Source organism: Amia ocellicauda, chromosome 21 (genome assembly GCF_036373705.1).
Source record: "Amia ocellicauda isolate fAmiCal2 chromosome 21, fAmiCal2.hap1, whole genome shotgun sequence".
NCBI lineage: Eukaryota > Metazoa > Chordata > Actinopteri > Amiiformes > Amiidae > Amia > Amia ocellicauda.
The window spans coordinates 2598040-2617873 of record NC_089870.1 but is presented as its reverse complement, the minus strand read 5'-3'; the positions used below and the strand labels follow the sequence as shown (position 1 = coordinate 2617873).

General features: G+C 38.8%; 1 protein-coding gene across 2 annotated transcripts in view; it reads right to left on the bottom strand.

Moving 5' to 3' along the window:
• Positions 1 to 19834, bottom strand: part of tmem229b (transmembrane protein 229B) — a 57430-nt gene that overhangs the window by 33651 nt on the left and 3945 nt on the right. For both annotated transcript variants that reach the window (XM_066694230.1, XM_066694229.1), the window contains exon 2: positions 164 to 215. The gene's annotated coding sequence lies outside the window, so the exon portion shown is untranslated. The remainder of the gene's footprint in view (positions 1 to 163; positions 216 to 19834) is intronic.

Genomic DNA, 19834 nt, shown 5'->3' with positions numbered 1-19834 from the left:
TTGGACTTTGGTTCTGTAACCAAATTACTATATTTATATTGTTATATGTTTATATTTATAACTAAATTAATCAATTATTTTAAAGATGAACACAATGAAAACCTGATACATTTTATATGCCCACTTAGTTTTTTTATTATTTCTTAAGAATTTGTTTACTAACCAAGGTTTGAGGTTTGGGAAGCCAGCTTCTTACTTAGACCCTTCAGAAAAACCTGCAAGAGTAAGAAGAAGAGTTAGAAAACCTGCAAGATTATTTATTATGTATCTTGGCTTCACTTTAATAAAACTGACACAGGAAGTAAAGAATAGCATGTCTAGTGTGATGATTCGCATTGGAGGACAAAGGCACATATTCTCTTTGTGCATCAAACCTTGGAAGTACAATATAGTTAAACTATTTATTTACAAGTGAACAATTGCAGTGAGCCTTCTATTATTTTCTGGTTCAGTCTGGTAAAGCATTGACACAAATGTATATGTCTCTCTCCAGGTAGACAGAAAGGCAAAGGTGACCCAAGTATAATTCACATAATACATTTATCCCAGATGCAAAACCTGGATAGTACAATCAATCAACTCAAAGAGACTAAGCTGTCTGAATTATTCACAATCTGGATATGCCAAACTGACTATACATTATAGATAACACAGCCATACATTACAGTTTTTCTCGAGTGCCTGAGCACATTTCTCCAAACAGAATTAACTTTTTCAAAACAATTAACATGTGCCCAAAACTTAAAAACGTTTGGCCACAATGACACAAATCCTTTGCAAAATGCACTCAAAACAGCAAATACATGTCACAAAATCAAATCAGTCTATTAAAAAAGCACTGGGTTGCAGCATCATCATTTGTCATCTCATGAAAAGTTCTTCCCATCAGCAATTTCACAATGGCACAATAAACACTAATCATCAGCATCAGTATGACATCGTCAACCCTGTACATGCTCTGTGTCTTCTTCTGCTTGTTTGTAAAATAAAGTGTAAAAGGTCAGTAAACATTTCACCCCAGCATGAGCTGTGCTCATGTTCTCTGAGTGACTCATATCAAGAAGACCAATGTAGAATCAATTTCACTCAACAGCAAAAAATACTTTAACAAATGATTTTAATATATTTGGTTACAGTAATGTTCTTGATACATTGAATGAAGCTGGAAATACTTTACAGTAGATATAAATCAGAAGATACTCAGGACAAAGCTTGTTACAAAAAAAAATAAAAAACTGTAATTGTTACAAATTCGGCATATCAGGTTTCACCAGCACTCTCTCTTCAGGGTGTACAGTTCTACTAGTATGAATTCCACTTCATCCACGTATATGAATACATGTGGCAACACATTTACCTTACGGGAAACATAAAATGAACATGGGAAGCCATTTTAACTGTGTATCGTAACTAAATATTGTAAGGAAATTACTGCATTACTGTGAAGAGCACTGACCTGTACATACTAGAACCTAATCTCCTTCACTCTGTCATTGTTCCTTTCAAATGATACCTGGACAGATGTTTCATCCTTAGTTGGTGTTGATTCAAGACCTGGTCGGTAGTTGCCAGACTGACATTATGTACATTCTAAAATATTTGATGTTCTTGTAAATTTTTAGTCTGGATATCCCTCAAACACCCACTGTTTGAAACCACTGTATCTACAATGACAGCTTACTGTTCAGTGTTGAAGACTCTTTCTTGGCCACCAGTGTGGGGTTGTCTTTCTGTTGTATAAATGGGTATAATGAAATGGTGAAGGAAAACTACTTATGTGTATATCGTATAGTACTGTAATACAGTGAAGTAATCTATGGTCACTTACCTATTCCCATTTCTGAATACTTTAATTATTGATGCTAGATTTGACCTGCTTGGGCTGCCCCCTGTGCCCAGCCTCTCACATTGAAAGGCCATAGTTTATCACATGGTCAACGGTAGTGGCACATACAGTGCATCCAGAAAGTATTCACAGTGCTTCACTTTTTCCACATTTTGTTATGTTACAGCCTTATTCCAAAATGGATTAAATTCATTATTTTCCTCAAACTTCTACAAACAATACCCCATAATGACAACGTGAAAGAAGTTTGTTTGAAATCTTTGCAAATTTATTAAAAATAAAAACAAAAAAAGCACATGTACATAAGTATTCACAGCCTTTCCATGACACTCAAAATTGAGCTCAGGTACATCCCGTTTCCACTGATCATCCATGAAATGTTTCTACAACTTGATTGGAGTCCACCTGTGGTAAATTCAGGTGATTGGACATGATTTGGAAAGGCACACACCTGTCTATATAAGGTCCACAGTTAACAGTGCATGTCAGAGCACAAACCAAGCAATGAAGTCCAAGGAATTGTCTGTAGACAGCCGAGACAGGATTGTATCGAGGCACAGATCTGGGGAAGGGTACAGAAAAATGTCTGCAGCATTGAAGGTCCCAATGAGCACAGTGGTCTCCATCAGGGAGGTGACCAAGAACCCGATGGTCACTCTGACAGAGCTCCAGCGTGTCTCTGTGGAGAGAGGAGAACCTTCCAGAAGAACCACCATCTCTGCAGCACTCCACCAATCAGGCCTGTATGGTAGAGTGGCCAGACGGAAGCCACTCCTCAGTAAAAGGCACATGACAGCCCGCCTGGAGTTTGCCAAAAGGGACCTGAAAGACTCTCAGACCATGAGAAACAAAATTCTCTGGTCTGATGAAACAAAGATTGAACTCATGTCTGGAGGAAACCAGGCACCGCTCATCACCTGGCCAATACCATCCCTACAGTGAAGCATGGTGGTGGCAGCATCATGCTGTGGGGATGTTTTTCAGCGGCAGGAACCGGGAGACTAGTTAGGATCGAGGAAAAGATGAATGCAGCAATGTACAGAGACATCCTTGATGAAAACCTGCTCCAGAGTGCTCTGGACCTCAGACTGGGACGAAGGTTCATCTTCCAACAGGACAACAACCCTAAGCACACAGCCAAGATCACAAAGGAGTGGCTACAGGACAACTCTGTGAATGTCCTTGAGTGGCCCAGCCAGAGCAAAGACTTGAACCCGATTTGAACATCTCTGGAGAGATCTGAAAATGGCTGTGCACCGATGCTCCCCATCCAACCTGATGGAGCTTGAGAGGTCCTGCAAAGAAGAATGGGAGAAACTGCCCAAAAATTGGTGTGGCAAGCTTGTAGCATCATTCTCAAAAAGACTTGAGGCTGTAATTGGTGCCAAAGGTGCTTCAACAAAGTATTGAGCAAAGGCTGTGAATACTTATGTATGTGCTTTTTTTGTTTTTTATTTTTAATAAATTTGCAAAGATTTCAAACAAACTTCTTTCACATTGTCATTATGGGGTATTGTTTGTAGAATTTTGAGGAAAATAATTAATTTAATCTATTTTGGAATAAGGCTGTAACATAACAAAATGTGGAAAAAGTGAAGCGCTGTGAATACTTTCCGGATGCACTGTATGTCATTGGATATACAACTAGAGGAAGACGCATACCCAAAAATAGCAGAGGTGCCAGCCAAGGCAAAAACTCTCAAAAGAAAAGCCACACACTCCTATAGCAGTCCAAGATCAAAATAGTTACATTTTATTTGGCAAAAAACAAGTAATCTGCTGTCATTGGAAACATCTAGTCTATGTCTTCCCATTTGAGCTGCTGTGCCACCGCGTAGAAACGGCCATCTTCCTCTACGGACTCATGGTTGTGGTGCACCTCTTTCGTCTTTGTCTTGTGACTTGCTTCATTTCGTGCCAACACAAACTCACTATTATAAGTGATTATGGACTGATTGCTGATTGAGCAATAAGGATTTGCACATGTTTTAGTAGAGAATTGCAGTTGTGGGAGAATGTGTTATTGACTGTGAACAAATGTTCTAATTTTGTTTTACTTACCCAATAGATCATGTGTCATGTGTAGAGAGTTACTGTTTTGCACAAATGTGCTTGGCATTTGCATTTTGTGTAAAAGCAACCATATATTACTTACTGTTTGGCAAAAATTTGTACTGGTGTAACGTTGTTGGACATGTGGACCACAGTTTCATTCACATTGACTTAGCAATCGACAAAAACTGTAAAATCAGTGTATATATTTTTTTTAACTTCTAGTCCATAACTTATTAATGCAATCCATCCCAGGTCAGCTAATCTGTGTAGGTCTACATGGAAGGCTGTTTTTTTTTAACCCCATATCTACAGTAATAAATACATAAATGCATATACACTCACCTAAAGGATTATTAGGAACACCATACTAATACTGTGTTTGACCCCCTTTCGCCTTCAGAACTGCCTTAATTCTACGTGGCATTGATTCAACAAGGTGCTGAAAGCATTCTTTAGAAATGTTGGCCCATATTGATAGGATAGCATCTTGCAGTTGATGGAGATTTGTGGGATGCACATCCAGGGCACGAAGCTCCCGTTCCACCACATCCCAAAGATGCTCTATTGGGTTGAGATCTGGTGACTGTGGGGGCCAGTTTAGTACAGTGAACTCATTGTCATGTTCAAGAAACCAATTTGAAATGATTGGACCTTTGTGACATGGTGCATTATCCTGCTGGAAGTAGCCATCAGAGGATGGGTACATGGTGGTCATAAAGGGATGGACATGGTCAGAAACAATGCTCAGGTAGGCCGTGGCATTTAAACGATGCCCAATTGGCACTAAGGGGCCTAAAGTGTGCCAAGAAAACATCCCCCACACCATTACACCACCACCACCAGCCTGCACAGTGGTAACAAGGCATGATGGATCCATGTTCTCATTCTGTTTACGCCAAATTCTGACTCTACCATCTGAATGTCTCAACAGAAATCGAGACTCATCAGACCAGGCAACATTTTTCCAGTCTTCAACTGTCCAATTTTGGTGAGCTTGTGCAAATTGTAGCCTCTTTTTCCTATTTGTAATGGAGATGAGTGGTACCCGGTGGGGTCTTCTGCTGTTGTAGCCCATCCGCCTCAAGGTTGTACGTGTTGTGGCTTCACAAATGCTTTGCTGCATACCTCGGTTGTAACGAGTGGTTATTTCAGTCAAAGTTGCTCTTCTATCAGCTTGAATCAGTCGGCCCATTCTCCTCTGACCTCTAGCATCAACAAGGCATTTTCGCCCACAGGACTGCCGCATACTGGATGTTTTTCCCTTTTCACACCATTCTTTGTAAACCCTAGAAATGATTGTGCGTGAAAATCCCAGTAACTGAGCAGATTGTGAAATACTCAGACCGGCCCGTCTGGCACCAACAACCATGCCACGCTCAAAATTGCTTAAATCACCTTTCTTTCCCATTCAGACATTCAGTTTGGAGTTCAGGAGATTGTCTTGACCAGGACCACACCCCTAAATGCATTGAAGCAACTGCCATGTGATTGGTTGGTTAGATAATTGCATTAATGAGAAATTGAACAGGTGTTCCTAATAATCCTTTAGGTGAGTGTACATTAGCCATGTTTACAAACCTACACTGGCTATGCTTATATGAATCCTAATGAAAATCTGACTTCTCTACTGCAAATCTGGGTCTTGAGAAAGCAGACAATTACTCCACATTACTGGGTTTAGCTCTCATCCGATTGCTTTGCAGTAAAAGCACACCAAACTGCTGCTTTTTTTTTTTTTTTTTTTTTTTTTACAGCAACTTGCTCAGGGATTCTTTGTTGATTGTTCCACTTAGATTGCCGTTTCACATCCCAACTGATACAGCAATAACGGCACATCAAAAAGTTAGCAAAAAAGGACAACATGAAGTAGGGAGGCATATTACGTCAATAGCTGTGAAAACGTAAGTGTGCAATACTGGACCGATGGGGTTCTGACCATTTGTGCAGCCCTGAGCCCTGAGTAAATGACAAAGTATTTTTGGAAGCTACTTCGATTCCCCCTCCCCACTCCCAGTTTAATGCATTTTTGTATTTTCCTGGCAAGTTTGCAAAAGGAATCAAGGGCAGTTTTTGCAAGCTGAACTTCCCCATAAGATATTAAGCCAGAGCTGCCAGTCTAGCAAGTGTACTGAGCTGAGGTAAGGGGCAGCATCAAGGGGAGACAGAGGGATAAAGAAAACAGAATCTGGGCAGAAAAGGTCAGTGTCCTGTAGGGATGTAATAGTTTCACAGTTTCACGGTGCACCTCAGTTGTAGAAACAGACAGTTGTCATACCGTTGCCATTTTCTCATTCAAGGTATTGCATTAAAGGTGGGGTATCATCTATTTTTTTACATTAAATGTTATACCTATACAAATATGCCCTGAAAGTTTCATTAACATCAGTTGCTTATAAGATGTTAGGCCTGACATCACACCTGGTATTTCACTGATTTAAACCACTGGGTCTCAATGGCAGATAACAGGGAAAGCGATGTTACTGGGTTGGATGATTCGAGAGAAAGTGTTGTTGTGGATGACAATTCACCCCCACAGTCCCCGACATCTAATACAGCAGAGCAGGATGACATATACACTTTTTATTTGATTAATATGCGGTGGAGTGCTGTTGTAATCCCGGTGCACTTTTGAGACAGACTCCTTAACTGAGAAAACCTGATAATTAGCTCCTTTACCTTCACTCAAATTAATAATAGTGCTTAATTATCATGCATGACAAATAATGGTATACTACTACTACTACTACTAATAATAATAATGTATATATTTACAATATATTTTATATGGATTTAATTATTATTAATCATAACATTTCATTTGTTCATATGCAGACACTAATACTTTAAAGTAGTTTAGTTAATTTGTTAAACTGTATTAAAAATTGTCATAACGTGCAATAACTCGTTTGTTGCACAGTCAGTCATTTAGCAACCTGATTCATTTTAGCGAAAGTGTAGGGATAATTGATTTAAATTTAGCAGCTAATTTTGAAGCCCGTCCTGTCTCAATATCTGGGATTGCGGGTCAAGGTGGATCACAGAGAGGTGCATCTCCCAGCTCAGGAATCTGCACACAATAGCTCGTCACTCGTTTCTTCTCTAAGTTTTTTAAGGTTTTAATATACAGAGACGCTGTTGTTACGTTTCTAGATATAACCATATATTATACACCTATTTACCATGATATCTGTCCCCTGGGTGTGTTATTATTATGTTTGGTAACAGGTTTTTGTTAGCATTAATACAGCAAAACAGCCCGAGTGACGGCAAGCAATACATGGTGTGATGTAACGCATAAATCAGCCGCAGCTTCGAGTGAGCTGGACTTTTCAGAAGGGTCAACTTCAGACCTGTTTTTTTTATACACTTAGCTTTAAATCCTACACATAAAAAACTATACAGATAGTTGTTTTGACCTACCAGTAGTACATTAAAAGTGAATACTGAAAAAAGTCCAAAATGATCATACTCCACCTTTAATATATGTCTCAGGTGTGGAAAAATGCTGTAAAGTAAGAATGCTTTCAAAAATAGACATGTTAATAGATTATATTTATCAATTAACTAAAGTGAGTGAACAGAAGAAAAATCTACATTAAATCCATATTTGCCTTCAAAACAGCATCAATTCTTCAAGGTACACTTGCACACCATTTTTGAAGGAACTCGGCAGGTAGGTTGGCCCAAACATCTTGGAGAACTAACCGCAGTTCTTCTGTGGATTTAGGCAGCCTCAGTTGCTTCTCTCTCTTCATGCAATCCCAGACAGACTCAATGATGTTGATATCAGGGCTCAGTGGGGGCCATACCATCACTTCCACTTCCACTTCCACTTGTTCTTCTTTACACTGAAGATAGTTCTTAATGACTTTCACTGTATGTTTGGAGTCATTGTCATGCTGCAGAATAAATTTGGGGCAAATCAGATACCTCCCTGATGGTTTTGCATGATGGACAAGTATCTGCATGTACTTCTCAGCATTGAGGAGACCATTCATTCTGACCAAATCCCCAACTCCATTTACAGAAATGCAGCCCCAAACTTGCAAGGAACCTCTACCATGCTTCACTGTTGTCTGCAGACACTCATTTGTGTACCGCTCTCCAGCCCTTTGGCAAACAAACTTTTAGGCCGCAAGTCTTCCATGAAGGCCACTACTGAGCAGATTTCTCCGGACAGTAGATGGGTGTACCAGGGTCCCACTGTTTTCTGCCAATTCTGAGCTGATGACACTGCTGGACATCTTCCGATTGCGAAGGGATGTAAGCATGATGCGTCTTTCATCTGCTGCAGTAAGTTTCCTTGGCCGGCCACTGTGTCTACGATCCTCAACTTTGCCCGTTTCTTTGTGCTTCTTCAAAAGAGCTTGGACAGCACATCTGGAAACCCCTGTCTGCCTTGAAATTTCTGCCTGGGAGAGACCTTGCTGATGCAGTATAACTACCTTGTGTCTTGTTGCTGTGCTCAGTCTTGCCATGGTGTATGACCTTTGACAGTAAACTGTCATCAGTTCCTCACCCAGTTTTATTCCTCCTACACAGCTGTTTGTTTCAGTTAATGATTGTGTTTCAACCTACATATTGAAGTGATGATCATTAGCACCTGTTTGGTATAATTGTTTAATCAAACACCTGACTATATGCCTACAGAATCCCTGACTCTGTGCAAGTGTACCTAGAAGAATTGATGCTGTTTTGAAGGCAAAGGGTGGTCACACCAAATATGGATTTAGTGCATATGCATTTAGTTCCTTGATAAATATAATCTATTAACATGTCTATTTTTGAAAGCATTCTTACTTTACAGCATTTTTTCACATCTTTTGCACAGTACTGTATTTAATACATTTAAAATTAAATTGAAATACATCATAATACCATGATATTTTTTGTGACGGTTATCATACCATGAAAATCTCATACAGTTACACCCCTAGTGTCTGGTATTTTATTTTTTTTAAACCTGGGCAGGAAGTGAGGGGACAAAGATATGAACCAGCAACTGCTTTTTCTCTTGAACTATCCAATCATTAAAGCATTCATCATTAAACCCACAAATCCAGTTAAAGCACTGATTTGGCATTTTGTTATTTTTTAATCCATCAGACAGGAGGATCCAGTCCACTGATTGTAAAAGGTTGCCCTTTTATTTTGGAATCTTGAAATTCAGAAAAGGAATTACCATAATCTCCATCGCCAAACCCATGATTTCAACAAAAGCAGACCCCTCCAGAATGTTACTGATACAATGTTACACCTTAATGTCAGCACTTGCTTACCATTCCAAGTTCTATGTGCTTAAGGCTATGCAGACTGAAATGCACCGACCTGAAATAGGTCAGGGATTAGTGCATCGAGATGAACTGAAGGAGACTGGGAGTTCAGCTGCTGTGCACCAAATCAGTGGCAGAGGGGAAACGGACTGTGCAAAGGTAGGAGGAAACAAAGTGTAGTACAGATGGACCTGGAAAGCCAAGATACGAGCTGCAGTAGGGTGCAGTGATCTTAGCATGCTGCAGAGTGCATACTGCTATTGACTTGCCCAAGGAGAGAAGAGACTGTCACCATGAATGGGAACAATCTTCTGCTACGTCTATACTGTGTTATATGACAAATCAGGGGAGCTTAGCGTCCTTTTAAAAACACACTGTGTCAGACTGTGATGAAACCAGCAACTTTTGGCACTGAAGCGGATTCAGATTACTGTGGATCATAAGCTTTGGCTTTACCCAAAGGCTTTACACTGGACTCTTGAGACCTGGGGGAATGACACAATGTAATCACTGTGTTCCCAGATGGCCATGGCATTCCTACTGGTGATTGGAGAGATGATTGTTCAAAAACAAAATAAACTAAAGGGTGATGGGAATGTTCCTCAATAAGTACGTTCACATACATTTAAGGCGGCTTGGTCACAAATAGTTTAGTATGAAAATCCACAATTTCCTATTTTGGAGAATACTAAGATCTATGTATTTTGTGGAATAACCTACAAGTACTACTAATTTGTTCAAGATAAGTTGATTTAAATACTGCAGTGCAGTGAGTATGTTGGCTTACACTAAATCAACCATGTTCATTACCTGTTACCCAAAATTACATTTCATTATTTTGCATACCATTAAGAGCCACTGGTAAGTAAATGCGGCAGAAATTAGACGATGCACAGCTAAAATCAGTGCAGATGAACTTCATACTAATGAGGTAATTCTGGAGAATTAGGACGCAACATACATAATTTAATTAAGTTGTACAGGGAGACACAGTGACACAGTGCCAAAGACTACTTGAATTGGAAACCTTCCTGGTAACAAGCTCCTATTCTATGCTAAACCTCCTATCCTGCACTAATTGTAGAAGAAAAACAAAGCCAAAATAGGTTTAAGAATTAAATATTTTGGGTTAAACAGACCTGTTCAGATATGAGCCTCTTCAGATTCTGTTCAGCAAAGTCTTATCATTGCAGATTAATAGAATACATGCATTATAGCCAGTCAGCAAAAAAATAAATAGTTTGGGTTGAATTGTGTCATGGAAAAACACAGGGTGCATTGAACAGTGGTGCGGACCAGGTTCTAGACCTCTTCAGTGCTCTTAGCATACAATTCAAGTTCGTATAACAGGTTCATGAAAGACAGCTTATTTCATGTACATGGAGGGAACAAAAGAACAGAGAGAGTCTCCGCAGTCCTGCTAGCCGGCTGTTCAGACAGGGGGTGCAGTGGTCTGATGCTGCAGTGGGTCTGAGTCTCTGCACCACAAAAAGGGGCGGGATGCGCTTCCAACAGGCAAACCTCAGCACTTTGTATTGCTTTGAAAACAAAACCCATCCTCTGTGTTATTGCTTTTAAACTCCTGTCCCCTGAAAAACATTTTGATACATTCACAAAACAAGAAAGAAATCAGGACATCTAGTCTAGTCTAGTCCGTGTTCTCCCCATTAGTGACTGGAAACTGAAAAGACATAGTTGCTGTGTAGCTTGTGACAGCAGTAGGGTATGCAGACTCTTATGCTCAACAACAAGGTTAATTTTTGAGAAAGCTGTACCTTGAGCTATCCTGGCAATCTAGAAAAAAAAACACAAGGAAACAGAAAACCACTTCTGGTTTTCAGTTTTTTTTTTACTGATATAGTACTTTTTCCTTTCATTAACCTTAACCTTAAAATTTAAATGTCAGTCTGTAGAGTGTATTAAATGACTGACAGAAATGACTATAACTAAATATCTAACTAAAACAATTCAACATATCCCCAATGCATGTTGACTTGACTATGACTTTACTGCATTTTCTGTTTTCAGAAAATGAATTTTAATTGTTAATATGCATTTCTGTAAATGTTCAGAAATAACTACATAGAAACCGCTGATTACAGAAAATGAACATATTTTATGTCACGTCAACACACTCTGCAGCACTTTAAATTAATTATTATGTACACTTGGAGAAGTGTACTTTTGAGAAAAGTAATTTTCACATAACATGTCACCTACATGTAGTTATGGATGTGACAATTCAGATCTTGTTTCCTGGGAGGGGGTTAGAATGCCACGGACTGAGATATTAACAATATTAAGACCAGCAGCAAGATTTTCTTTTGATTCATCAGCATTGTGGTGGAAGCAATTAGGGAGAGTGTTTTACCTGGTGAGAGAGGGAAGGAATTCATACAGCTTTCAGTCCCATTAATGCACAAAATGTCTTGAGTGGTAATTCACTCAGCTGCATAATTGGAATAAAAATAGAAACTTTATGCAGGAAAAAAAATGCTTCATGAACATTCTTTAGTCTTTCTCCCCAGCTTCAAGACATATAGTTTTGCCTGGTTTTGATATATATAAACCATTCTAATTTGAGTTTGTTTGGTAAACAGAAAAGAGCCTAAAATGTAAAAGAAATGGCAATTTACTGCCAACAGGAAGATAATTGAATCAACCAGAAGAAGAATCATTAGTTTACTCAATAAGAAAAACTTAAATTGGGAAGAGTTAGCAGAAGGTCTGTTAAACAAAAAATCCCACCACTCTCATAAAAAAGTGTTCAATCTTTATGATAACCTCACACCTAAAACTTCAGCATATTTTCAGTACAGTTACCTAAGATGCAGCTTAGGAGAAATCACTGAAAGGTTTCAACAATAACTCTGGAATAAGAGTGTACACTTGACCGTATATGAATCAGAAACAAAATCTCACCTCTTGCCAAAAGCTGGGTGCAGTATGGTAATTCACAGCACTGCAGAACACTGCAAAACCAGGAGATTCCCTGCCTGTATGGTAGTAGTGTATACACACACACACACTCACTAAGCAGCGCTGGGTCCCTGCTGAAGAATGTTTGCCAAGCTCTTAATACTGCTGCCGCATAAGCTTTCTGGGTTTTAGCCTAAGCTGCACCTTCCAGTAACACAGAACAAATTATTCAAAAAATGCTCAGATGAAGCATTTTGTAAGTCACCCTGGACAAGGGTGCCTGCTAAGAAATAAATAATAATAATAATGAAGCTGGATTAAAAGAAAATGTATCGCCACACAGACTGAAAGTTGAGTAAATAGTCTAAAACATATGAAAGAAAACCTCAATGGAAGTGAGGTAATGTTCAGATTTCATTCAAACACTGTACTGAGATCACAGTGTCAAATTTGTGTTATTATCGTGCCCGTGGTTTATGTAGTGTAAATATAGTCAATTGACACTTCAACTTGTTATAATGGGTCTCGATCGTGATTTTTTGTATCAGTTAGAAGGGTTTGCAATTATGTCTGCTTATGATAAGGTAAAAGGTTTGTTTCTGTCTGCACAGTACATGGTAAATACAGCCTATGCAAATAACCCCTACTTTTCCATTTTATTCCCGATAAGTATCAACTCAATGATGAATGCAGCAACGTGTCTAGTGGATTAGATCTCAGACCATACAAGGGCTTGGACAGCTTAGGAAGTTCTACACATCCCTTTACTGCAGAAATTAAAGGGCATGCATGTACAGCATTTAAAACTTTGCCTAATTTATTTTGCTTTAAGTCTATATGCAATTATTTTAATGATACTATCTATCAAACAGGGACCTCTGGATACATGTCTCTATCTGCTACAGGGATGCTAATGACCACTTGCAACTGTTGCACAGAATCAGTCACCTTTATCATTTGCTCCTGTTCCCAGGCCCAGGTTAAGACATTTTGTGGCCCTAGGCTATGAACGGTTTGAGGCCCCTCTTTAGGCATACAAAAATTTAAGAAAAAAATGACCTGAGGCTGGGTGCACAGTAAGCACCGCCAGTGTACAGGCAATTAAGGTTACTGATGTTACGGTGATGAGAGCCTATAGTTGGTACTGGTAGAAAACATAAATCATGTAAAAACAGTACAGGCAGTGCCGTGGCACTGTACCACACTTTAAGGGGGCAACAAACAATTATGACCACAAAACCAGTGTTTGACAGAGAGAGCAATAGCACAGCCTATGACCCCCACCCACACTGGCAAGAGCACTGTAATGTTATTAGGTAATTACACACGTTACAGGGTAGGACCAACAAATGACAGCAACTCAGAAATTTGGTTGCATGTGTGTGCATGTAGCACAGATTTTCTCAGTTCTGCGCAAATCTGCAAAATCCCAGCAATCCCATTGGTGGAGCAGCGCAGATCCCCACAGAAATAAATCTAAAATTTGAGATTCTTGTGAGCTCTCTCTGTCAAACATTACAAAAAGCTGACTTACCAATTACATTTTTTTCCTGTTTTTCTTTGAAGCAAACTCACTGATGATGTCGATGAAGTCCACCTTAAGCACCAGATCATATTCAATAGACATGATAGTCAAGTGGTTAAGCCACTGTTCACCCATTGAAGTCCTACGTTTATGTTTGATCAGGCCCAGTTTGGAAAAAGATCTTTCACCACATGCATTTGTGACAGGCAAAGTCAAATTTATTCTGAAAGCAATAACCACATTAGGAAAAACAGTATGGAGTTCCTTTTCTTAAGTAAAATAAACATATTCCATGGTGACTGGGCAGTGCGAAAATAGAAGGAGTTCATGAGGAAAATTGTATATTTTACTAACATTTCACGATTTCACAATGAAGATCTTAGAGCTGACTGCTGCTTGCACAACGTGTCCAAACTCCAGTATTACTTTCTTCCGGCTTTTTCTTTAAAATATTTCTAACCTGTCAAAGCCTCTCTGGATTGTTACTCTGCTTAGTTGGTCCTGCCTTCAAGCAGAGGCAGGACCTATGACAGGGTCAAAGGTAGTTCAGATATTTTCTCTTTGTATTACTATTGCTGTGTGCAGGCCCTTCATGTTTATGTGCAGCCCCAGGGCCTGAGCTAGCAAAGGGGCTCATGCGGCTTGTGGAAAATTTGTTACAAAGTATTCTGTATCTATGTTGTCTCTGCTTGTGGTCGGATTTGCTCTTGTGTGCGCACAGCCCTGTGTCTGTGCAGCCTGTCACCCCTGTGATGTGAAGGGGTGAGGGCAGAGAAACAGATGTTTGATCTGGGCAGGTAGATTTCCTACTGGCCAGGGTTAAATAAAAAAATTAAAATAAATCTATGATTGTGATTGGCGCATGGACCCTGGAAGCAGGGGGGGGGGGTGACTGGGCCCGGGTTTCTATTGGCGCTATACATGGAAATTCATAGTGAAAAAATCTTAAAAATAAAGAAGTAAACTATGAATGATAATGTGATAACATATGTCAGTACAATGCCTAATTATTATATGCATTCTATTTTCGTTTGGTACATTTCACATCACTGTATTTAGTCCCAACTTCAAGAAGTAAATTAGCCAATCAGGCGCATCATACATGACCTGCCTCCAAAAGGCATGTAACCAATCAGACGTCAGATAACTTGTGACAGGTTAGAATTATTTTAAACACAAAACTGGGGAAAATATAATACTGGAGTTTGGAGTTTGCAAGCAGCAATCAACTGTAAGATCTTCATCGTGAAATGGAAGTAAGATACCATTTTATATATTTTATATGTTTATATTTTGCATTGAATAAATACTGGCATTAACAACTGTACGTATTGCATTTCCATTGTTTTTTGGTTGTTCCAATGTACACTTTTCAACATTAATTTTGATAATTAATACAAACAGCAAGCTATAGGCTACAGTATAGATTCACTATAAAACATGATCAGGTGTCTTTCTTGGTAGGCTTATAGAAAAATGTTTCTCTAATACGGCAAACATGCAGTTATGGCTTAACTAAACTCGGGAAGGGAGATGGAACACAAAAATAATGAATAATAATAAAATTAGGCTATAGGCCTATATGTGTGTGTGTGTGTATATGCACTAGTTAGGCTACATACCTACCTATCTAATATAATATAATATTTTCTGACATAATATAAGGAAATAATTGGCCTACTACAGAAGGTAGAGTATTGGAGAATTATGATGATGATGATGATGATGATGATGATGATGATGATAGGTTGATTTATGTAGCCTATTATTAGTGCATAATTATTTATTTATTCCATCTCAGAGCACTTCATGGTAGGAATAGCTGTGAGGCATTGTGATTGAAAGTGCAAAAGTTATCCAGGTATAATTTTCACAGAAATGCCTAAACATCCTGTTGATGTTTCTCTAATCAGACTGGGCTGGAAGTTATTAGATTGTGAGTGAAATGAATGACTGATGCGCGTATACGGGAAGCTTGAGGAGCACTAAAACGTGTGTTTTATTCATTAGTATTATTCTGTTGTGTAGGTTGAATGCAATAGGTTACACATGTTTAGTGACATTCATGGCAACTAAATGCTGGGCACTGGGTGAATTGATTCTATGCCACCCACTTCTGAAGATGTGATCCACGGTCCATGTTTGTGTTTTTCTTGCTCTGTTGGTGGTGAATGATGTTATAAATGTTGCAGATCAAATGTTGATGCTGCATGATTTGTTTACTGGCAACTAAAAAGTGTGGCCTATGCTATGCCCTGGCATAGAAACAATGTCACTTAGCTTTTTCAGTTAGTTTATTTAAATCAGACTAGTGATATTTCAGTATGGTAAATTATAATTCTTTCTGTGCTTTTAGTTCACTAATTTCCATTGATAGTGTATCTGAAAATATAATATTATGGAATGTGGAAGCATTATCCTCAGCTTGCAATTGGTGGAGACTTCAAACTGTAAAATGTCTGCATGTCGCTGCTTGTGAATGGACTGGACTTGGTTTGGGGAGGGGTGCTTAGAAGGGGGGGCCTAGAAAAACGTCATAGCCCGTCATAACGTCATTAATGTGAGCCTGATTATGTGTGAATTTCAGCTTTGCAGATTGCTCCAGGCAGGCCAGGTTTTGTACAGTTTCTCTGTAGCTGATTTTAGAAAAAAACTTTTCTAACCAAGGCCATGCAGAATACTGGAGACAAAGAAGTCTGTGATAAAGTTTGTGGTACTTCATTGAGGTCAGGTAGTTCCACAACCAAGGGAGTAATCTTCTATATGATAGTATGCTCTTTATACAAACTTTAGATGGGTCTTCCTGACTGGCCATTTCTGGAGCACTTCATTAATGTTGAATAAATTACTTTGTCATTATTCTTATTAATTGGGCTCAGAGTGTTCCTTGTCTGCCTAACTATTAAAATATCTATACATTTCATATTAATATTAGCCATGTTCAAATTTAGGTAATGCCCGATATGTTTGCCCATGCTAGTGTGTGTTCACACACAAAAAGGAAAAAGGAGAACATTTGTCTGGAAGTGATGAGCCATCCAAGAAAGAAAACCAGACCTCATTCTTCTTGTCCTTACTATAATTGCATTGGAGAAAGGTAATAACTCTTTGAATGCCTGTGCTAGGATAGTGGTGACATGGTTCACCAAGGCAGAGAGGGTAGAAGTTGGTTGGGCAATCTTTAGTTCTCGATACACCAGTGACTCCCTGGGGCTTCTCTGCAGCTTCATGTTGTTAGCAGTTGGTAACACTGGTGTAAGAGCTAGGCCCACAGTGTGAGAAACTGTCACTGGCCTTGACTTTATGGTTTTGGGACGATTTGTCAAATTCCTTCTGAAGAAGGGTTGTAACGGTGCCCTGCACTGACTAACTGGCACTTCAGAATTGGGTGAAGAAATAATGCAATATTCCAATGTAATTTAGATTTGCATGTGTGTGTGTTTTTTTTTTTTTTTTTTTTTTTTCCCACTTTTGTATCATTGTCACCAATATATGTAACAAACCTACATTGCAAAGTAGGTTATCTTCTAATCTTAAACCAGTGTAGTAAATTACTTAATCAGTAAATATAGGGCTTCCTGAGTTTTTACTGCCTTAAATAATGTAATTTAGAAAGGGAGATAAAAATATATCACTGACTTAAATATATTGTGCAGTGTTCATTTTGTGCCTGCTTTGCAGCCTTCTGAAAGTGCTTTAGAAGTGTAGGAGAGATCATGGCTGATACATCGATTAATGAAAATGTCAATACAGCACTGAATTCATTAATGCAACAACCTTGAGTTATACAGAGCATGCTTTAATTGCACATGCTGCATGCATGAATAACACTGGACTGCAATGACTTTAACCTCCAGAAGCCAATAAGATCGTGCCGAGTCTGCAGAGGAGAGACAGAGGGAGAGAACAAACAGCTATGCCGAAGGCCTGCAGAGTGTCCACTTATTTATTCTCTGTCTGGAATATCAAGATGAATACAAGAAGCTGGTCAACAACTTTTTCTTTCCTTCCCAATCAGTATTGTATCTGATGTGCCGGAGTTGAAAAAGTTGAGTTTCTTGTTACTGTGCATGGACTGGTGAGCAGACTGGAATTCTAGCTCAGTTAAAGTGCACCAGTATGGTGAAAGGAGGCACGTAGCTATACAGAGTACTGATCAAATGAGATCGTTAAACTAAAGTCCTGTCCATACTCAAGAAATTGATAAACCCATGTCATACTTCCACAAATTTTTGATAAGGGCGTCTGCCAAGACATAAAAATAATAATAATAACAAAAGCATCCCTTTTAATCTTAGTGTCATAAAATCACATGTACAATCCATAAACAGCCTATAATATCTAACAAAGTCTAAATCCCCACTACCTCAAATCCAATCGAGTTCCACACTGTGACTCTCACAGTTATAAAGAACTTTGAGATACTGGTTATAATGTGGTATATGCTGTGATTGTATGACTCCAATCAAAAATCTGTAACTGGTGACTAAAAACTAAAGTCTCGGTCAAGGTTGTTTTTTCTTTATTTGGTGAGTAACCACAGAAATTGGCAGAAGAATGGTTAAATGAGGTGAATGTTTGCAATGGGGACCGGTTAAGGAGTTAAAGAAGTGGGCAGCCGGCATAACACAGTTCATGAGACCTCAGAAGGGAGGAAAGCAAATTGTCAAGAACACAGCAAACACAGTCAGACAGTCTGAGTCACTGGGTAAAAGGGACAGACTGCTTTCAACAGTTACAATGTGTTAAAGCTGGGGAGGAAAAAGTTAAAGTATAGATCACACTGGGAGAGAATGCATCAGAAATGCACTTTCCATTCTTATGAATAACAGGGAAGGATGAATTTTAATGCAGTTCCTCAGCACCTGCAGTTTGCATTTCATGGAACAAATACAAAAAATACCAGAATTCAAAATAATTAAAATTATATAACACAGAAAAGTGAGAACCAAACTCCTTTCTTCTAGTTAGCCTAATGGTTTCACAAACAAACATGAAAAAGGACATTGTTAACCATTGTTTTCAAAAGATATTTAAATATTACATAAAATAGAAAAAAACATTCATGCTTCCAAAATTTCACACAGAAAAGTAATTTGAAAAGGTCCAGAGAAGAATGTTCTTCACAGAACATATATATCCACATTACTTTCTAATGTCAATGTGAATTAAAAGTAGTCTGCATTATAGGAGGGTGTGAAAATATTAATCTGGGAACTGCAAAAGAAATAATTAGATTAATATTGGGCAAAAAATAGTATAATAATCTAATTTAAAAACAACATTCTTCAACAAATTTCCTGGTCTTCAACTGGAACTCATTAGAAACCTCAAACCCTGTGGCCTTAAATGTACTCTACTTCAGCAAGGCAACTGACAACTATGGGTCTCTGGCTGAACATGATATGAAGCCTCTGGACAACAGTTCAACAGTAATCAAATAGCTCTGCCTTGCATACGTCTACTTGGAAAAGGACTGACTATGCCACTCCTTCATTATCTGATAAAAGGATATTGGCCTTTACTGCAACCTGAAACTCTCTCCTGAACTCAATTGCTCTGAATGGGAATGAGTGCCAGTTTTGTTCATAAACTACTTTAAGTAAAAGTTGGTATGTTCCGGTAGTATGAATCATTTACCTCTTCTTTAGTGATAAGCAAATGTGTTTTGTCACTAGGGGTGTGGGGTAGGGTGGTCCATGGAAATGTCTACATCGGCTGAGTGGTCCATTGTTTAAACCTAGTGATGATCTAAAAATTTGTTATAAGAAGCTTGTACCTATAAAGATTTCTGATTTCCTTTCTCAGACACATGTCTGTAGGGAATGGTTGGAAATCCTAGGTCTGATTTCTCTGGACCAAAATCAGGTGGGGTCTTTCAGGAAGGCTGCCAGATATAAAAGGACCACACATGGCCATCATATTCCCATATTTACCAAGCCTTTCAGTTTTGTGGTGTGGAATATTTAACATTGGAGATGCCTCAGTAAATCAAAAGGAAGAACTAGTCAATAATAAGGTGTTCACATTGAAGGATCATTTCTCCAACCATGACCAATCAATCATTCTGCACAGCCCAGTTATCAATGGTGATTCCTCTGCTTTTCCATGTCAGAAAAGAAGGAGAGCCCTTGCCTGAGATACTGGTGAGTCTGAAACAGTTACAAGAGAGCAATCACGCATTGTTTAAAACACCTGAAGTCAAGCAACCCGCTT